The sequence below is a fragment of the Chrysemys picta genome, chromosome 16 (assembly GCF_011386835.1).
Source record: "Chrysemys picta bellii isolate R12L10 chromosome 16, ASM1138683v2, whole genome shotgun sequence".
NCBI lineage: Eukaryota > Metazoa > Chordata > Testudines > Emydidae > Chrysemys > Chrysemys picta.
In genome coordinates this window covers 6,188,581-6,205,035 of record NC_088806.1, presented here as the reverse complement: position 1 = coordinate 6,205,035, position 16,455 = coordinate 6,188,581, and the positions used below count along the sequence as shown (strand labels likewise).

Below are 16,455 nucleotides of genomic sequence, written 5' to 3'. Positions count from 1 at the left end.
ACTATCAGAGGAAACTCTTTTATGATGAGCACAACCTGGCACAGGTCTGTAGCGAGTTCGGTTTAGAGGACGTGTTTCTCCGTAGTGGAACCAGCGGCAGGCGGGCAGTAGCCTCCTATTCCTCTGATCCAAGCTCACACCATCCGCAAATGGGGTACACCTTTCTGTGGGGACAGGCCAGGAATCGCATTGAGTGGATTTTTGTGAAAGAGCATGTCGACAGCCCAGTGCAGGGTAGCACCGATGGACTGTTCCAATCATGCAGCACTCACCATGTGTCTCAATGTGGACAATTCCCTGGCCCATAGCAGAGGATATTGGAAGCTGAACACCCACAGCTTGCAAGATAAAGGAGGAGGGTGGTGAGGCTTAGTGGTGTTGGCAGAACGGAAAAGCATCAGAGGGTTCTATGTCAAGCAGGGGGATTGGTGGGAATCGGTGAAGGAGGAGTTGGCACCTTTGTTCCAGCAGCCCAGCAAACACCTCAACATTAAAGAATACCAATGGTGCTAAGTCCTGCAGCATTGCCTGTGGGATTTCTACAAGACCATCCAGACAGGTGAGGTAGTCAATGTGTGCCTGTACTACAGTATCAAGGGACAGCTGGGCAAGTTCCAGGAGATGAGGCTGCAGTGGGCCCTATTTGAGTGGGACCACTGAGTGAAGGAAGGGGTGGCCTCCACAGACATTTTTGCAGCCTGCAGAGAACAGAGACAAAGCAGGAGGATGCAGGGACTCAGGGCAGGACCCGCGGATCCGGTAGTGCAAGACCACAGTAGAATGCTGGCCATCATGGAGGCCTATAATGGGGAGCTGTTCCAGGGCCGGGATATTGCTCAGCAGGTGCAGGAGCAGTTTCTCTCCTTATCTGGGGACTGCTGACAGCTGCTGTCAGGAGATGACCGGGCGAGTTTCCTGGAGCCCATGTAGGAATGTGAGGTGAGGGAAGCAATTTTGTCCTTGAGGACTGGCATATCTCCTGGCCTGGACGGCCTTCCCCCAGAGCTCTACTGGGAACTGCTGGAGCCTCTGACACCAGTGTTGATTAATGTCTTCAACAGCTCCCTGCACCACTAGGCACTGGGTCCATCACAATACAATGCTATCCTGGTATTGCTGGCCAAGATGGGAGACTTCCAAAAGTGGAGGCCCATTGCTCTGATTAATACCTTGGCCCAAATACTCGAGAGGAGGCTGGGAGAGGTAGCAGACTGACTGGTGCATTGTAGCCCATCCAATGCAGTGTGAGGACAAACAGTCACAGACTCCTTATGCAGTGTGCGGGAGGTCTGCGAATGTACATGCCAGAAGCAGTGGGAAGGTAACTTGTTGGCTCTGGATCAATCCAAGGCCTTTGACTGAGTCAACTTAAACTATTTCTGGTGAGTGCTCAAACACTATGGAGTTCTGGGGGACTTTATCAGATGGCTGCAGGTGCTGTACTAACAGCTCTCAGTCTGCCTGTTGGTGAATGGTTGGCTGGATAACAAAATCCCTGTGCACGCAGGCATATGACAGGGCTGTCCCTTGAGCCCCTTGAGCTGGCCGTAGTGGGGAAAAAAGTGAGTCAGTAGCAGAGTGGAGGTGGGCATGGGGCTGGGCTCTGGGACCAGGTTGGGCCTTGATTTCCTCTTGCTGGTCACTGTTTCTAGGTAAGAAGGGATTTTCAACTGGCAACAATTGAGTTTCATGTTCAAGGACTGTATGAGTTCCTCCAGGTTTCTCTTAAGCACACAGGACCCTTAACAGGTACTCAGTGCACAGGATTGGCCCGGTAAGTGTGCATTACTAGCAATTACATTATTCCTTTTTTTTGTATTTTTAATGGCACTTCTGTCTGTGATTTCATTTTGCTTTGTATAACAGTATTTTCTACTGGATCCGATATTTTAATTAACAACAAAGAAAAAAAGAAAAAAGACACAGGCTCTTATGTCACAGCAATTACTGCCAAGACAACCTCCTTGCCAATGCAATAGCCTTTTCATCAACTCCAGGCTGGTGATTTGATTCTTTCCAATTCTCCTCTGCAAAGAAGCCTTCTCTTTAACCAGCAATTACTTGGATTGCTGACACAGGTCTCTTCCGTTTCCGAGAAAGACATTGGAAACGATGAGTAGAGGAGACAAAAGACATACACTAAGGCAACACCGGGAGTTAAACCCAGGATCTCCTGTTTCCTAGACAGGTGCCTTAGCCACGGCGCCTGCTGGTTAAAGGCCTTTTGACACTCATTAGTTCACTGAACTGCATTTGGCTGTTTCTTTCTGGTTAGGTCTGTCAGCGGGGCGGCGATTTGGCTGTAGTGGGGTAAAATCGCCTATAATATCCAGCCAAGCCTAAGAAGGATTGGACCTGTTTCTTAGACTTTGGAACCAGCCACTTTTGGATAGCATCCACTTTGGCCTGTAGGGGATTTATAGTTCCTCGACCCACCTGGTGCACCAGGTAAGTCACTCTGTTTTAGCCTATTTGACACTTTTTAGCCTTAACAGTTAGTCCTGCCTGCTGGATGCGCTTGAAAACTTTTTCCAGGTGCTCCAGGTGCTCTGCCCATGAATCAGAAAAAATGGCCGCATCATCGAGGTAGGCAACTGCAGATTTTCCCAATCCCGCTAGGAAACCATCTACAAGTCTTTGGAAGGTGGCGGGTGCATTTTGCAACCCGAAAGGGAGTACATTGAATTCATACACCCCTGCCTGGGTGACGAAGGCTGACCTTTTCTTAGCGGGTTCATCTAGAGGTACTTGCCAGTACCCCTTGGTTAAGTCTAAAGTAGAGATGAATTGTGCATGTCCCAATTTCTCCAATAGCTCATCTGTGCGTGGCATTGGATAGTTGTCAGGAAGAGTTACAGCATTTAGATTATGGTAGTCCACGCAAAAGCGTATTTCCCCATCTGGTTTGGGAACTAGAACCACTGGAGATGCCCATGCATTATTAGAGGGGCGGATTATACCCATTTGTAGCATGTCCTGGATCTCCCTTTGTATAGCAGTTTTGGCATGAGGTGACTCCCGGTAGGGTGGGGTTCTAATTGGGTGAGTATTACCTGTGTCAATGGAGTGGTATGCCCGTTCGGTCCGTCCTGGAGTGGCTGTGAAAATTGGTGCAAAGCTTGTGCACAGCTCCTTGATTTGCTGTCGCTGCAGACGTTCAAGGGTTGTGGAGAGGTTTACCTTTTTTATGCCACCATCCTTTTTTTCTTTGTAGTAGACACCTTTAGGCCACTTTGCGTCATTTGTTTTCTGGGCTGTAAACTGGCAAACGTTTAATTTTCTGGAATAAAAGGGCTTAAGAGAATTAACATGGTATACCTTAGGCTTTATGTTGGAGGTGGGGGAGGCTATGAGATAGTTAACAGCTCCTAGGCGCTCCTGGACCGTGAATGGTCCTTCCCATGACTTCCATTTTATGGGCCTGGAGCACCTTTAAGACCATGACTTGGTCTCCTACTTTGAAGGACCGTTCTCTGGAATGTTTATCATACCAGGCCTTTTGCTCTTCCTGAGCATCCTTTAGGTTTTCTTTAGCAAGGGCTAAAGAGTGTCGGAGGGTGCTTTGTAGGTTGCTTACAAAGTCTAGAATGTTAGTTCCTGGAGAAGGCGTAAACCCCTCCCATTGCTGCTTCACCAACTGTAATGGCCCCTTAACCTCGCGGCCATACACAAGTTCAAATGGTGAAAACCCTAAACTGGGATGTTGTACAGCCCTGTAGGTGAAAAGCAACTGCTGCAACACTAGGTCCCAATCATTGGAGTGTTCATTTACAAATTTACGTATCATGGCCCCCAAAGTTCCATTAAACCTCTTCACCAGGCCATTGGTTTCATGGTGGTAAGGGGTGGCAACCAAGTGATTCACCCCATGAGCTTCCCACAGGTTTTCCATGGTCCCTGCCAGGAAATTAGTTCCCGAATCTGTAAGGATTTGCCTACCCTGGCAAAAATGTCTGTTAATGCCTGGCACACACTTTTAGCCCTGGTGTTGCTTAAGGGTACTGCTTCCAGCCATCGGGTAGCAAAATCCATGAAAGTCAGTACGTACTGCTTTCCTCTGGGTGTCTTCTTTGGGAAAGGACCCAGAATATCCATAGCTACGCGCTGAAATGGGACCTCAATTATGGGTAGTGGCTGGAGAGGGGCTTTAACCTGGTCTTGGGGCTTTCCCACTCATTGGCACACCTCACAAGACCGGACATAATTAGCAACGGCCTTGCCCATTCCCTCCCAGTGGAAGGATTTCCCCAACCGGTCTTTGGTTCTGTTCACCCCAGAATGGCCACTGGGATGATCATGGGCTAAGCTCAAGAGCTTTACCCGATACTTAGTGGGAACTACCAACTGTTTTTGAGGATGCCAGTCTTCCTGGTGCCCACCAGAAAGAGTCTCCTTGTATAAAAGTCCTTGTTCTACAACAAACCGGGATCGGTTAGAAGAGCTGAGAGGCGGTGGGTGCTCCGCGCCGCTGCCCAAGCTTTTTGAAGGCTGTCATCTGCTTTCTGCTCGGCCTGGAACTGTTTCCTTGATGCTGGAGACATCAGTTCCTCCTTGGACTGTGGACTGGGGCTTGGTCCCTCTGGAAGCGATGCAGGTGCTGGGGCTGTTTTCATTGACTGTGAACCGCTGTCCGCTGGTGCACTATGTGGTATCTCAGGCTCTGGCTGAGCCTCTTGGGTAGGGTTATCTGCTGCTTCCACCAGTTCAGGCTCGCTGGTGCCCTCTGGCGTTGAAATTGTAGACGGGTTTGCAAGCGCTGGACTCAGTGCTGGCAATGGTTCTGTTGCTGGTCGTGTTGCCCGTTCCGGTTCTGGGACTGGCTTTGGCTGGGTCTCTGGGATTGGATCCACTACGGCTGTTGCAGTCGTTGGCAGGGGATCCGGTTCCACCACTGTTGTTTGGGTCTCTGGTATCACAGACGGGGCCCTGGTGGACGGCTCAGGAACAGGGATGGGGGTGAAAGCTTGCTTAGCCTGGCTGCGGGTGACTATTCCCACCCTCTTGGCTAGCTTCACATGGTGGGCCAAATCTTCCCCCAGCAGCATGGGAATGGGATAATGGTCATAGACTGCAAAAGTCCACATTCCTGACCAGCCCTTGTACTGGACATGCAATGTGGCTGTAGGCAAGGTTACAGACTGTGACACGAAGGGTTGAATTGTCACTGGAGCCTCCGGGTTGATGAGTTTGGGGTCCACTAGGGATTGGTGGATAGTTGACACTTGTGCCCCAGTGTCCCTCCAAGCGATAACCTTTTTTCCGCCCACTTTTAAGGTTTCCCTTCGCTCCGAGGGTATGAGAGAGGCATCTGGGTCTGGGGGATCTTTGGTGTGATTGGGGTGTAATGAACTGTAATTGGTTGGGGTTCTTGGGGCAGTGAGCCTTTATATGTCCCAGTTCATTACATTTAAAACATCGCCCTGCTAAGGTATTACCGGGGTGATGTTGGTTGGTGGAGACTGGTGTGGTGGGGATAGAAGGCGTCTGGGGTTTCCCTTGGGATGTGGGTGGGGCCTTGGGTTGTCCCCGGTGGTAAGGTTTTGTTTTGGCTTGCCCCTTCTGATATTCGCTCCAACTGCTACTAGTTTTTTTTTTTCCTGCCATCTCCACCCATTTGGCTCCAATCTCCTCTGCCTCGGTTACAGTTTTGAGCTTCCTATCTAGGATGTACCTTTTTATTTTCTCAGGAACACCCTCTAAAAACTGCTTCATTTGCATTAGGAAGGGCAACTCTTTCATAGATTTAACATTTGCTTCTGATATCCCGGCATTCCAATTTTTCCCAATGTGGTAGGCATGTTGGGTAAATGACACATCGGGTTTTCACTTTAGGGCTCTGAACCGCCGACGGGCATGCTCAGGTGTTAGCCCCACTCTGATTCTGGCCTTGTTTTTAAAAAGTTTATAACTGTTCATGTGTTCCTTAGGCATTTCAGCAGCCACCTCTGCTAAGGGTCCACTGAGCTGCGGCCTCAGCTCTACCATGTATTGGTTTGGAATGATGCTGTATCCAAGGCAGGCCCCTTTAAAAATTTTTAAGAAGGCCTCAGTATCATCGCCTGCCTTGTAGGGGGGAATTTTTTGGGATGGGAAGTGGTACCTGGAGGGGGGGTTGTTAGGATTGGCTGTTGTATCCGGCTTAGCCTTTGCTACTTTGAGTTTATGCTTTCTTTTTTCTCTTTTCTCCATTTTTTTTCTTAGCTTCATTCCTTTTTTTTGGGCCTCCTCTTTGGCTTTTTTTTTTTTTTTTAGCTTTATTTTTTTTTTTAGCTTTATAGTTTTTTTGTGGGCCTCCTCTTTGGCTTTTTTTGTTTGTTTGTTTGTTTGTTAGCTCTATTTTTTTTTTAGCTCCATAGCTCTCTTGTGGGCCTCCTCTTTGGCTTTTTTTTGTTTGTAGTTATTTTCCTGTTTTTTTGTGCTATGTCACCCCCTCTGCAGTTGACTGAAACTGGGAAGCTCTCAGCTCTGGCTGCTGCTGAGTTAACAGAGACTTTTTAACTAGTTACTCCCGAGGATGTAAAAAGAAAAAAAAAATTTAGCTTGTAAATTCCTTTTATCAGTCGTTTGTTTGCTCATTAATTGAACACTTCTCTTAACAAAGGACCTTGTTAAAAAAACTTAACACCTTTGCCTTCAGGCAAGGAGAGATAAGATATGCATCTATCTACCTTCAGCTCTGCTTTCCAAGCAGCTAGAAGGAAAAAAAAATCTTATTGGCTTTTGGGTTTAAAATGATCCCACCCCTGCCACCATGTCAGGGCTGTATCCCCACTTTGAACTTTAGGGTACAAATGTAGGGGCCTGCATGAAAACTTCTAAGCTTAACTACCAGCTTAGCTTTGGTCCGCTGCCACCATCCCAAGAATTCCCATCCCTGGGAAGCCTTGAGAAACCTTCACCAATTCACCCTGGTGAATACAGACCCAAACCCCCTGGGATCTAAAACAAGAAGAAATTAACCATTCCCCCTCCTTCCTCCCACCAACTCCTGGTGAATACAGATCCAACCCCCTTGGATCTAAAACAAGGAGAAATTAACCATCCCCCCTCCTTCCTCCCACCAACTCCTGGTGAATACAGATCCAACCCCCCTGGGATCTAAAACAAGAAGAAATTAACCATTCCCCCTCCTTCCTCCCACCAACTCCTGGTGAATACAGATCCAACCCCCTTGGATCTAAAACAAGGAAAAATCAATCGGGTTCTTAAAAAGAAGGTTTTTAATTAAAGAAAAAGGTAAAAATCATCTCTGTAAAATCAGTATGGAAATTAACCTTACAGGGTAATTAAACTAAAGAGCTCAGAGGACTCCCCTCTAGTCCTAGGTTCAAAGTACAGCAAACAAAGATAAACACTCTAGTAAAAGGTACATTTACAAGTTGAGAAAACAAAGGAAAACTAACACGCCTTGCCTCGCTATTTACTTACAAGTTTGAAATAGGAGAGACTTGTTTAGAAAGATGTGGAGAACCTGGATTGATGTCTGGTCCCTCTCAGTCCCGAGAGCGAATGCAACACCCAAAACAAAGAGCACAAACAAAAGCCTTCCCCCCGCCCAAGATTTTAAAGTATCTTGTCCCCTTATTGGTCCTTTAGGTCAAATGCCAGCCAGGTTACCTGAGCTTCTTAACCCTTTACAGGGAAAAGGATTTTGGAGTCTCTGGCCAGGAGGGATTTTATAGTACTGTACACAGGACAGCTGTTACCCTTCCCTTTATAGTTATGACAACCCCCATATTCACAGCTGTGCTGTGATTATGATGTGCTTTGTACAAAGCATGACTTGTTAGGTTGCTTAAAAAGTCTTGGTCCACTGAACATTACTCTCCTGTTGGATTGTATGTACTATCATTGTCTGTGAAGTTACAAAGTATTGCTATCTGTTCGTTACTGAAATAAGGGGTGAGTGGGAAAGGCCCGCAACTAGCTTTTCAGTATCAACAAAGGAGCAGCCAACATCAGGACCTATGAGACATGTGTTGTTGGCCCATCAAGAAGAATCCACTCTCCCAGAGACTTCTCAGTGAGGGCACAGTACACAGTGGGAGCTACCTAACCCCCATATCCCAGCAAGGGTCTTTCTAGCATCTGGAGAGAAAATATAAATGAAGGTTGGTGACACCACCACCTGGTCTCTCACCTCCCCCATCTCAACACCTGGAATATTGTCCAGAAGAGAAAGACTTTGAACTGGGGAGATTGGTCCCAGCCCTGAGTCTGGACTACTGGTATCCCTCCCACAGATCAGGTTCCCATGTATTACAGCCTCAAAAAAGGCATATGAAACTAACTTCTGGTCTCCAAGGTGGAGGGGGGGGGCACATAATATCTTTTAAAGGACCAAGGAAGGGAGTGTTATTTACTCCTTCTCATAACACAAGAAGTAGGAGGGGTTACCAAATTAAATGAATAAGCTGCAGGTTTGAAATGAACAAAAGGAAATATTTATTCACAGAACATAACAGCCATATTGGGTCAGACCAAAGGTCTATCAAGCCCAGTATCCCATCCTCTGACAGTGGCCAAAGAAACATTTGGGGACCACTTACAGCTACTTAGAATCATAGAAGACTAGGGTCAGAAGAGACCTCAGGAGGTCAAAGCAGGACTACCCCAACTAAATAATCTCAGCCAGGACTTTGTCAAGATGGGTCTTAAAAACGATGGAGATTCCACCAGGTAACGATGGAGATTCCACCACTAACCTAGGTAATTCATTCCAGTGCTTCTCCATCCTCCTAGTGAAATAATTTTTCCTAATATCCAATCTAGACCTACCCCACTACAACTTAAGACCATTGCTTCTTGTTCTGTCATATGCCCCTACTGAGAACAGCCTAGATCCATCCTCTTTGGAACCCCCTTTTAGGTAATTGAAGGCTGTTATCAAACCCCCCTCTCACCCACTCTTCTCTTCTGCAGATTAAGTCCAGTTCCCTCAGCTTCTCCACATAAGTCATGTGTCCCAGACCCCTGATCATTTTCATTGCCCTGTGCTGGACTCTGTCTAATTTCTCCAAATCCTTTCTGTACTGAGGGGCTCAAAACTGGATGCAGTACTCCAGATGTGGCCACACCAGTGCTGAATAGAGGGGATTAATCACTTCCCTCAATCTGCTGGCAATGCTCCAACTAATGCAGCTAATATGCCATTAGCCTTCTTGGCAACAAGGGCACACTGTGAACTCATATCCACCTTCTCATCCACTGTACTTTTCTGCAGAACTGCTGCTTAGCCAGTGGATCCAAAACCTGTAGCGGTGCATGGGATTCTTCCATCCTAAGAGCAGGACTCTGCACTTTTACTTGTTGAACCTCTTCTAAATTCTTTTGGCCCAATCCTCCAATTTGTCTAGGTCATGCTGGACCTAATCCCTACCATCCAGCCCTTGGATTCTTTACATGCTTTCACAGGTCAAAGAGCACATGTTCCATTATTTCATAGGGAAGAGTTTTAGGGCAATTTTATTCAGGGAACTATGCTATAGGGTGCTTTCCCTGTGTGGATTTGACAGGTGGATCAACATAGATGCACATTGTGACCCTTGTCAGGGTGCTGAGGACTGTTGCCACCTGCCACTAGTAAGAGGGACTTTTGCATTTGGCATCTGGATGTTAGCGACCAAACTCACCAGCCTGTCAGGCACTCAAGCACCTTCCTCTGAGCCACAACAGCCCTGCCAGTTGCCAACAGAGGCACCCTAACCCCTGAGTTCCTTCAATGTGTCCCCCTCTGGGGTACAGCCCTGATCCCCAGATACTTGAGTAATCCCAGATCCTCTCTTCCCAAAGCAATGGTATATCCCAGGTTACCAGTTTTACTGTTGACCATTGTTACTGTATCACACACAGCACTGGAGTACAGATATTGAACAAATGGAAAATTATTTAACAAGGGAGAGAGAATTAAACAGAAATAAATGTGACTGATGGAAACTAACCGTTACCAATAAAATAAAATCATGAAATGCAACCTACACTTTTTAATAGTTACTTTTCCTATCTAAGGTTTCAGAGTAGCAGCCGTGTTAGTCTGTATCCGCAAAAAGAAGAACAGGAGGACTTGTGGCACCTTAGAGACTAACAAATTTATTAGAGCATAAGCTTTCGTGGACTATAGCCCACTTCTTCGGACCTGATTCTCACCTCATACTTCAGTCTATTGCAGTGATTTCTAGTCCCTAGGAGCCACAGCCCTGCCTTTCATGAAGCACCACTGCTTGTTAGGGATCTCCTTGGTAAATGGACCCAAAATGTTTTTCTCCACCTTGTCATAAATGGAATCAGTCTTTTGTTTATTCATAGAAAGACTTTTTTTTAAAATGTAGATATACCTATCTCATAGAACTGGAAGGGACCCTGAAAGATCATTGAGTCCAGCCCCCTGCCTTCACTAGCAGAACCAAGTATTAATTTTTGCCCCAGATCCCTAAGTGGCCTCCCTCAAGGATTGAATTCATAACGCTGGGTTTAGTAGGTCAATGCTCAAACCTCTGAGCTATCCCTCTCCCGAGATAATCACCTCATTGTTATATTGTTCTGTTCACTTTCACAGGGTTTAGATGTCTATAGTTTGTCTTTGATAATTTTCCATCGGCTTTTCTGGGTTGGTGCAATGGTTGACAATGGAGCAATACATCACATAACTAGCTTGCAAAGGATGGGTGACAATTCCCTCTCACTGAAAGGAGCCATCCCCACCAAGACCTGTGATCGGGGTGACTCACTTTCATGATAATACTGTATGGGCATAATTTTCCATTTACTTATATTACTCCTTCAGTATAACTCATAAACGCCTCTTGCAGTGATTAGGAGTAACAGTAATTTACAAGTTTTCAGTAGAGATCTCACTGCTATGCTTCCTGGATAAATATCATAAAATCTGGGTATTGGGTGAGTTTGTCAGTCTGAGACAGGAGTTGCTTGTGAATAACAGTGACCCCTTTGTCAACTGGCACCAATGAGCTTTTGTCACACATGTCCTGAGCTATACTGTCACACACTGATATAATAGAAAGGCTAGCACAAAAAATAGAGAAAGGAACAATAAGATATGAAAATGACAACGGTTGGAACTTGCCATTTCTCTCAGTCTCTGGATTAATGGGTATGAAGAGCTGTAGTTACTGTTGAGGAACCAGGTGATCTGATAGCTGGCTCAGCCCTCCATACTAGTAGCTTTCTCACATACAGGGAGATGGGTCAAGATCGGAATTGATGTCATGACTTGCTTCCCATAGGGGATCAATCTGTCTAAGGCAATGTCTACTCTTCAAATACTGGAAGTATTCTTCTGACAACCAAATACTGTCTACACTGGGGCTCAAGACACATTAACTACTTCTCTCAGTGGAGTGGATTTTTCACAGCCCTGAGAGATGTAGCTATATCAACATAGCTTTTCAGCATAGGCCAGTCTTTAGATGGCTTTTTGTCATGAAAGGCAACGGACTTCAGCCTTTTCCTTGATATTGATGGTTGACAATGGCAGATTTCCTACTTGCTGGACACATCCTGTGACAGATGTCATGCCTCTCCTGTGCAAATTAAAGAAGTGGGGAAGTCAGTGACCCTTACAGTGTAAGTGGGTAAAAAGTTATACAACTTGTCTCCTTGAGCAGCTTTCCTTTTAATAGAAATTGACTTTGAAGCTAAGCAAACAAACTTCTATTTGAAACACAAAAAATTAAAATCTATCCTGAGTCAATATTCTCTTACACACTCTTTTCACACACATTCCCCCATCCCAACCTTTGGAGAGAGGTTTTCTACCAGAACTCCTTACACTACAGGCGATAAATTAAATCAAATTAACTTTTCAAGGTTAGCCATCATTTCCTGTATGACTAACAAAACAATAAACAAGTCAACTTTCAGTTTTCCAAAATAATTCAGATTATCACACAAATAGTCTCTAACTCTTTAACCAGTAACTTTAAAACAAATAACTTCACCTATAATTTCATTTTCATTGGTAAACTAACATATTCAAAGATCACAAATTCTTGTCACATATGTTAGTTTTTTTTATCCCCATTACCAACAACCGAACCTTAGCTCAAGTTGTGGTTTCTCCCAACATAGGTCCCAACCATTTCTGTGAGTTTATATATCTCTGGTTCTTCTGCCATGTGTCTTGGTGGAAGGGGTCTGTAATGTGGGAATGTTTGCATCATGAGGAAAAATGCCTCTCTTTTCACACTTTTCAATCTTTGAAAGTAGGAGGAAGTAGAGGAGAAGTGATGTAAATGCATAAAACACAAGAGAAACCTGTCTGGTCTACACTAAAGACATTGATTGGTATAACTATATTGCTCAGCGGTGTGAAAAATCCACACCGCTGAGCTACGTGGTGTGGAAGTAGAGCAAGAACTGACAGGGATTTGAAGGGGATTTCAATGCAAACAGTTCTCTCCATGAGCAAGAGTCAGGCTAACTGTAACCCTAATAATGTGAGATTTGTAGAAGCTAGTATTGTGTGAGGCAAGTGGGAAAGAACCGTGTGAGAAGTTGTTGCGGCCTTGTGTTAGGTAAGTATGGAATGTAGACTATAGTCTAAATAGAGGTGAGAAAAATAAGGCATCAGGTTTACCTATGTATAAACAAAATGCAGCTGTTGCTCATCATTGTATGTAACAAAAGGTATAAATGCTTGCTGTAATTGTTTACCTGTAGAGAGACCTGTTTAGCTCTCTCCCTCCACGCAATTGCTAGAACTAATAAAGTATCTGATTTTCTGCACCCAACCAGAGAGTGAGAACTCTGTTTTTCTCCGACAATTTGGGGGCTCATGTGGGATGGCAATGCCTTCGGAGACATTGGCAGCTGCTGCGAATCATTCCCCTTCGAACCCCATGGTGCCACAATAGAGGTAAGAGACCTTTTGAAATCTCTATTGGGGTGTCGGAGGAGGACTATCCATGGGGCCGTCTGTCCCTGTTTGGATTACGCCATCTGAACTTATTGACTGTGCAGCAAGATCAGATGCAGAGCGGTGCTGGGGAACTGTTTTTGCCGTCCCTAATAAGGTTAGTTTGATGTGGTGTTGGGGACTTAGTTTTGCCACCCCCAACAAGGTTAATGCATAAGGGAAATGCATTAGGTTAATACACCGGTGCTGAGGGGTTGTTACTGCCTCATAAGGGAAAGTGTATTGAGTCCGGACATAAGGTACAGATGCATCATGGTATTTAGAAACAGAGGCCTTGGTGTATGTGTGTACACCACTGTGTATGAGAGTCGCCGGAAGACGCTCAGGGTATTCTGCGAAGCCGTGGGCTTGTGACCAGAAATACTCTAACACAAGCCCAGTGACTCCACCTAGTGGATCGGTAAAAGATCCAACCCAAGGTGGGCTGTCTCTGCCTGGCATCGTCCGGCGAGGGACCTGCCTGGGTCTAGGAGGGCGTGAACCCATCTTCCCTCCCCCTTTCCTCTCCGTGTGAGCCACTGACAGTCTGATCATCTCACTGGAAGCAATGACAGTAAGTGGCACCATCCCTCCTTGTATGTGTGTGATTGGACAATGGGTGGGGGACAGTCTAAGCATTCCCTCTCACCCCCTAAGGGTACCCCAGCATATTACATGTATGTACATTATGGTCCTAAAACCTGCAGATATTTAGAAAATTGGAATCTTTACATGCGTGAAAATCCATCTAAACACTGCCCACTAGAAGGTACCTTTGATTTAGATAAACTTACATACCTCAGAGGGACCCTTACATCACCAAAAGCCTCTGATACACAGTGGGAGCAATTTGTCTATTGGTGGGAGGAAGCAAGAAAGAGACTCCATGAGTCTCGGGTGCGGAGTCTAAAGGACTCCCAAGAAAAATTAAAAACTCAAGTACAGGATTTAAAACTTAAATGTAAGGCATCCGGATGTTTTCCTGCTCGAGCAATTCCTTCTGCTCCTCTTTATCCCCAATTAGTTGAGACTGAGAGTGGGGAGGAAGCTGCTGAGGACATTGTGGATTTTTTCAGCAATATCCCACGGCCACAGCCTTTGCCTCCCCCTCCTCCCCCTCCGCAGGCTGTGCCTGCTAACGAGCTTCACCTGGTAGTGTCAGGTTCACCACAGCGTGTATCAACTGCACAGATTGTTCTTTCTTCTCCTGGGAGAGAATCCTCCTCTTCACCACAAAGGGGTGATTCTGATCCTTCCAGTAGCTCGCCCAACCCTGATGAAATTGTCCATTATTTTACTAGAAGCCAGGTACCAACACTCCAGGCTCCTTTAAGAGAATTGCCTGGGGCTGCAGGGGAATTAGTTATAGTGCATGCCCTTTGGACACCAGGGGATCTTAGAAACTTGGTAAAGGAATTTCCTAATGTTAGGGAGGAGCCAGAAAAATTTAGAGAAGAGCTCCGGACAGTGATCCAGTGTTATAATCCATCTTGGGTGGATATTAACCAACTCTTGCGGGTAGTTATGCCAGCCAAAGTTCGACAATGGCTTTCCAAACAGGCTGATTGGCCCGGTGCTGACCCTGGAATTGAGAGTGAGTTGAGTGAGGCTAGGGACAGTCTCTTAAACTCCATTATGGAGGTTTGCCCTAAGAAAATGGATTGGACAAAGATTACCAACTGTAAACAGAACTAAGGAGAGTCCCCTACTGATTATCTAGGCAGACTGATTTCAGACACCCCTATTAAGTGGAACTCCTGAACATAATGGAAATGGATATGCATATATTTTTATTGAAGGAGCAGGTTTGTAAAAGGGCACTTGGATTTGAACCAATGACCACTTGAGCTATAGTCAAACACTCTACCACTGAGCTATATCCTCATGCTACTTACACTAGCAAGTCAGTGATCTTAAGGATCTTGAAGGACAGGCCCTGCCTCAGCAAGCTTCTTTTCCATTCCCAGACCACAGTGGTTTTAAAAATGGGGTTTGATTAAACTTTATATATACATGAAGGCACCCCAGCTTGCACACCCACCAACATAGCTTCTCCCACTGACATAGCTACAACCTCTCAGGGAGGTGGATTAACTACACGGATGGGACAGCTCTCTCCCATCCACTTAGAGCATCTTCATTATTTATGAATAAGTAGGAAATAACCTACTGAATGGACAGTAACCAATTTATCAAATATTGCTGTGTCTGCATTCAGTATGGGTAACTGGTCAGTGAACAAGCCTGTTTTGAATAACATGTACCTAGTTAGGATGCAGTGTCACTGACCCCAGATTGTGACTGGTCCTAAGAGGGAATTTATTTTAACAATTTGACACATGGCCAATTCACTACTGTTTGGTTATACTCTAAGGGGAATGCCAATTAGCTGTTTATTACTAATAAGTTTAGGCAACTTTCTCTCTCTTTGTTTTTAAATGTTTTCTAATGACTTGTTATGGTAGTTATATAACTCTGCTAAGCAGTAAAAAAAAAATTATTTAAGAAATTTTGCCTTCATATTATTTCCTGAAATTAGTTCATTAATTTTTATTTGTGTTTGGTTAAAAAGTTTAGCAATGCATGCAGATTTTCAATGGTGTACTGTTTCCTCAGTAGCCAACCCTTAATACCATGAATTATAGTTTCAGAGAAAGTTTCTGCTGCCCAGTGGTCAAAATAGTTAATGCTTTGGTTTTTTTATTATATATCTATTTGGAACAGAGTAATATATATATATATATCAGTCTATCACATATCTTATTATATATCTATTTGGAACAGAGTAATATATATATATATATATATATATATATATATATATATATATATATATATATATATATATATATAACTCTGTTCCAAATAGATACTCCAGATTCAGATAATCTTGAAATGAAACCCATAATTCCATTTCAATTTTGGAGTCTCCTAGTTTGAGAGATATCAGACTCTGGAATAGTCTTTTGCCCAGTCTTCAGGTTCCATGCATGTTACTGAAAAGAAAGGTACAGTTGCCTTTACATAGTAACAAAATGTTAGTGATTTTCCAGTGATAAACATTTAAAATCACAGGCATCGGAACTCATGTTGCTTAATAATTTACAGTTTAAATAACTGTTAGATCTGGCCCAAGTAGTTATTTCTATAATGTCGCCATAGACGATTGCATACTCAGTTGTCCCTATGTGATAGACTGAGGTATAGTTGACAAGATTTTTATTTATAGGGCACTTTATCTTTTCTTCTTCCAACACTCAAGGGTTTCACTGTTCTCTGATGTCCTTTGATGTCTTTGGTCATTGGTATACCCTTAAACAGCTTAAGTTGGTTAATGTAATCAAGTTTTTGCTTGTTTGTTTTACATTTCTCTGGTTTTCAATAACCAAAATTTAATACACAGGTTAACTTTCCTTCGTGTAATAGGTACCAAGTCTTTTATAGTACAAACTATGTTTTTGTTCTGATTTTCCCAATTCTTTAGCATGAATGTACCTGTTTTACATGCTTTTGCAGTTGTTGTATCCACATTCATTTTCATT

At 44.5% G+C, this 16,455-nt stretch overlaps 1 protein-coding gene and 1 non-coding gene across 2 annotated transcripts in view; one reads left to right on the top strand and one right to left on the bottom strand.

Annotated features, from left to right (window-relative positions):
- The window catches only part of LOC101944793 (zinc finger protein 3-like), a 439,596-nt gene that overhangs the window by 351,498 nt on the left and 71,643 nt on the right, over nucleotides 1-16,455 (top strand). The window lies entirely within an intron of this gene.
- Nucleotides 14,726-14,797, bottom strand: TRNAY-AUA (transfer RNA tyrosine (anticodon AUA)). The gene has a single exon. It is a non-coding gene; the product is annotated as a tRNA-Tyr (tRNA).